The sequence below is a fragment of the Leucoraja erinacea genome, chromosome 6 (assembly GCF_028641065.1).
Source record: "Leucoraja erinacea ecotype New England chromosome 6, Leri_hhj_1, whole genome shotgun sequence".
NCBI lineage: Eukaryota > Metazoa > Chordata > Chondrichthyes > Rajiformes > Rajidae > Leucoraja > Leucoraja erinaceus.
Window position 1 is genome coordinate 62,276,129 of NC_073382.1, and position 5,641 is coordinate 62,281,769.

Sequence of the window (5,641 nt, forward strand, 5' to 3'; positions counted from 1 at the left end):
CACAGTAAAAAGCTTTGCTTTACATGCTATCCAAACGTCAGATAATACTGAGCATGAATACAAAGTTAGACAAAAATGCTGGAGAAACTCAGCGGGTGAGGCAGCATCTATGGAGTGAAGGAATAGGTGATGTTTTGGTCGCGACCTTTCTTCAGACTGATGTGGGGGTGATGCTGGAAGAAGAAAAGAATAGGTGGAGACAGTGGGCTGTGGGACAGCTGGGAAGCAGGAGGGGAACGAGGGAGAAAGCAAGGACTACCTGAAATTGCAGGTCAATGTTCATACCGCTGGCGTGTAAACTACCCAAGCGAAATATGAGATGCTGCTCCTCTAATTTACGGTGGGACTCACTCTGGCCATGGAGAAGAATGGGAAGATGTAGCTAGTGTTGGGATCCCGTTGGAGGTAACGAAAATGTTGGAGGATTATCTGTTGCGTGACAGCTGGTAGGATGGAAGATGAGGACAAGGGGGACTCTGTTCTTGTTACGAGTGGGGGGGGGGAGATGGGGAGAGTGAAGCTACGAGATATAGAGGAGACCCTGGTGAGAGCCTCATCGAATACGAAGAGGGGAACACCCGTTCCCTAAAGACTAAGGACATCTCCGATCTCATCCTGGGTGCAGATGCGGCATAGACGGAGGAATTGGGAGTAGGGGGATAGTCCTTACAGGAAGCAGGGTGGGAAGAAGTGTAGTCCAGATACCCATGGGAGTCAGTGGGTTTGTAGTAGATGTCCAGAGATTATTACCTTTGAGGTCCTACTTTTAAGCTTATCTCCGAGCTCCCTAAATTCATCCTGTAGGACCTCATCCCTTTTTTAACCTATATCGTTGGTGCCAATATGCACCACGACAACTGGCTGTTCACCCTCCCCCTCCAGAATGTTCTTCAGCTGTTCAGTGACATCCCTGACCCTTGCACCAGGGAGGCAACATACCTGCATACCTGCAACATACCTGCATACCTGCAACATACCTGCAACATACCTGCATACCTGCAACATACCTGCAGCAATGGGAGCAGTAGAACATCAGCAAATATTGAAGGGATGAAAGGAGTTTTATTCAATACTAGACCAAGTGCAGACCCGTTGGGTCTGCTCCCCCAATGGTGTGATCCCCCAACCCAATATTCCACCATGCACCCGTCTCCTCCAATGGAACTGAAGCCGTTCTCAAAAGTAAGATTCCAGCACTGCCCTGCCTCTTTAAAAAAAAATCCCTGCCTGCTGCAGCAGTGAAAAGTTCAGTGTTCCTGTCTTGCAACATTGTTTCGAAGTGTGTTGGAAGCTGATAGGAAGGAGCAGCCGTCAACGAATCAAAAGGCAGGAAGGGATCCGTACTGCAGGCAGACGGACAAATTTGAGTTTTATATATATACTAGACCAAGTGCAGACCCGTTGGGTCTGCTCCCCCAATGGTGTGATCCCCCAACCCAATATTCCACCATGCACCCGTCTCCTCCATTGGAACTGAGCCCGTTCCCAAATGTAAGATTGCAGCCCTCCCCTGCCTGCTGCAGCAGTGAAAAGTTCAGTGTTCCTCTCTTGCAACTTTGTTTCGAAGTGTGTTGGAAGCTGACATGTAAATGGAGAAGCCCTGTTTATTTTTTGAAATACTTGGGGGTGAGTGGGGGGGGAGAAGAATTTGATTTGATTAAAAACATGTACTTCAACACGACGAAATGAAATGAGGAGCGGATACTTAGAAAGAAAAGCGAAGTCTCTACGAAATGGAAAATATCTCGGAGATTGAGCGTCTGGATTGGGCGTGGCAATGAATCAAAATGGAAGAAATACAGCCTCTATCAAGGCAGCCGTACATGCAAATGAATCCATTCCGATTGGACATCTGCGAGCATCGGCCATTCCGATTCGACATCTGCGAGTATCGGCCAGCACGAATCGAGAAAGGCAGGAAGGGATCCCTCTACTGCAGGCGGACGGGGACGGATTTGAGTTTTATATATATACTAGACCAAGTGCAGACCCGTTGGATCTGCTCCCCCAATGGTGTGATTCCCCCAACCCAATATTCCACCATGCACCCGTCTCCTCCAATGGAACTGAAGCCGTTGCCAAATGTAAGTTTCCAGCACTCCCCTGCCTCCCTCAATTGCACCTCCCCTGCCTGCTGCAGCAGTGAAAAGTCTAGTGTTCCTGTCTTGCAACATTGTTTCGAAGTGTGTTGGAAGCTGATAGGAAGGAGCAGCCGTCAACGAATCAAAAGGCAGGAAGGGATCCTTACTGCAGGCGGACGGACGGATTTGAGTTTTATATATATATAGGAGATACATAGATAGATATAATGCACAAGGTTTTAAATAAATGAGTTTTTAATTTCAAAGCACGAACAATCTAATTTTTACAAATCACAGCAGAATAGGTATTTATGTTATGTTTATTTCTGCCAGTTGATGGTGAAGCTGTGTGTTGTTTGTGATTTCCACAAGGTAAAAAACCTATGAAAGATTATAGATCTCGATCATAAGTTTGATGCAATAGTTCTTGCAGTTCTGCTAGTTGCCTTTCATTTTGAAAACATTAGCACATGAATGAAAATCAATAATAAAAACAACAGCCTTGCTGGAAATCTGAAATAAAAATGGAAAATGTAGGAAACACACAGCCTTCAGTTCTGAGGAAAGGCCTTTAGTCTCACTGTGACCACATGGATTTATTTCTATGTGCTTTGGTTTACTTCCACATTCCAAATGCATGTGAGTTGGTAGATTAATTAGCTACTGTGAACACTCATCCTTTCATTTTGATAAATGCTTCTCCAACCTGAAACACTAACTCTGTTCCCCTTCCCATAGATACTGCCCGACTTGCTAAGTGTTTCCAGCATTTTCTATAAATTTCATTTAAATTTAGATTTTCATTTTCAATGGGCATTTTCATTGTCAGTGGTTCAGCATTTAGAGCTGCTGCCTCACACTGCCAGTAACCCAGGTTCAATTCTGACCTCTGATTATGTCTTTGTGAACTTTGTATGTTCTCCCTGTGACTGCATGGGTTTCTTCCACATCATAAATATACATGGCAGGTTAATTGGCCACTGTAAATTGCCCTAAGTGAATAGGTAAGTGCTAGAATCTGTAGAGAGTTAATGGGAGTGTGGGAAGAATAGGTTATTATGGAATTAATGTGGGGATTGGATTTGCTCTGAGACCTGGCATTCCCATGATGGGCCAAATAGATCTAAGGAAATGTGGAATATTGGTAATTTGCAAATCTCTATAATTGTTTTAAATTTTATTTTCAACCAACAATGGTTGTTACTTTCTTCCACTTGGTTTTGTCACAGTTCTTTTATGAAAAAACATTGTGGCTTTCACCCTCCCCCTCCAGAATGTTCTGCAGCCGTTCAGTGACATCCCTGACCCTTGCACCAGGGAGGCAACATACCAACATACCTGCAACAATGAGAGCAGTAGAACATCAGCAAATATTGAAGGGATGAAAGGAGTTTTATTCAATATATAATGCACAAGGATTTAAAAAAATGAGTTTTTAGTTTCAAAGCACGAACAATCTAATTTTTACAAATCACAGCAGAATAGGTATTTATGTTATGTTTATTTCTGCCAGTTGATGGTGAAGCTGTGTGTTGTTTGTGATTTCCACAAGGTAAAAAACCTATGAAAGATTATAGATCTCGATCATAAGTTTGATGCAATAGTTCTTGCAGTTCTGCTAGTTGCATTTCATTTTGAAAACATTAGCACATGAATGAAATGAAAATCAATAATAAAAAAATGTAGGAAACAACAGCCTTGTTCTGGGAAAATCTGTGAAATAAAACTTCCACATTTCAAATGGAAATTAATGTAGGAAACTCACATAAATGCTTCTCCAACAGCCTTCAGTTCTGAGGAAAGGCCTTTAGTCTCACTGTGACCACATGTATTTATTTCTATGTGCTTTGGTTTACTTCCACATTCCAAATGCATGTGAGTTGGTAGATTAATTAGCTACTGTGAACACTCATCCATTCATTTTGATAAATGCTTCTCCAACCTGAAACACTAACTCTGTTCCCCTTCCCACCCTTAGATACTGCCCGACTTGCTAAGTGTTTCCAGCATTTTCTATAAATTTCATTTAAATTTAGATTTTCTGAAATAAAAATGGGAAATGTAGGAAACACACAGCCTTCAGTTCTGAGGAAAGTAGTCTGTTACCTGCGATGGAGATAGTGAGGTCTAGAAACGGTAGGGAGATTTTGGAAATTAACAGACTATTGACCGACATCTACTACAAACCCACTGACTCCCATGGCTATCTGGACTACACTTCTTCCCACCCTGCTTCTTGTAAGGACTCTATCTCCTACTCCCAATTCCTGTCTACGCCCCATCTTCCCGCACCCCCCCACCTGTCTGAAGAAGGGTCTTGATCAGAAATGTCATATTCCTTAGCTCCATAGATGCTGCCTCACCTGCTGAGTTTCTCCAGCATTTTTGTCTGCCTTCGGTTTTTGCAGCATCTGCAGTTCTTTCTTAAACTGTGCATGAATACAAGTAAGCCAAGTCAAATAGGTAGATCTATCTCTTCAATGTATTTTGAAAAAATTAAAGCGCGCTTAATTCTTAACGACTTTCATATCCCTTGAAGGATATCCTAAGATGCTTTACAGCTCATTACATAACTTTTAAGAGTAGTCATAGATGTGTAAAAATAACAAGATAAGACAAGAATCCTTTTATCTGATGCTGCGGGGAAATAAGTATTTGGTAGCAGAATAGTCTTCCTTACAATAATGTCACGGAATCCTTTACTTTCAATTTTGAGAGTAGTCCAGATCTTGTTTTAATTCTACATCTAACTGCTGCACTGACTCAGTACTGATCTGTAATAGCAAGTAAAGCTGTCAGAAAAGACAGAAAAGTGATAGGATGAGAATTTTTATACTGACGAATTGTAATGTTTATGTTGGCCTAAAATAGGACACCTTGATAGTGTCCTCTGTGATGTTCAAAGGAAAGACTCTGAACTCTTGAAGTTTAAAATTGTAATCAATTTTGATGTACGTCACTCATGCGCTTTGAATATAGGTGGAATCAGCTTTCTACGAATTTAACATAGACTTAATCGCAGGGATAACACAGTATGTTTAATTTGCATGTCCGTAAAAAACTTGTCTCTCGGTAGAACTTGTCAATCCTACTCTCTGCCTCCTAGATGTTGTTTGGATGCCAACTAAGGAAATTGTGATGCTCATTTTGTAGAAAAAACATACTCAGCAGCTTAATGCAAAGATCTGGAACGTAGATATTTTGGCTCAGATATAATGGTTAAATTATTGGCTCAGATAAAAAAAATTAACAGGCAGTACATAAATAATAGCAAAATCATGATTTATAGCATTGGTAAGAAGGGATATCTGATAGTGCTTAGGTCAGAGGCCTTGGTGGCGTGATGCACAGAGTAACAAACATTATGGCTTTGAAGGGAAAGTTAAGACTAAGGATAATTATTTTTTAAAGGGACAACAAGGATTCAAGGAGGAGGAGTAACAAATGTAATTCAAGAAAAAACAGGATAAATGTAGCATTAAAAGACATGGGTAGAACATTAAATGAGACCAATAGAAAATGATGTGTGTTTTGTTTGGTCTTAAATAGGCAAAATCTGA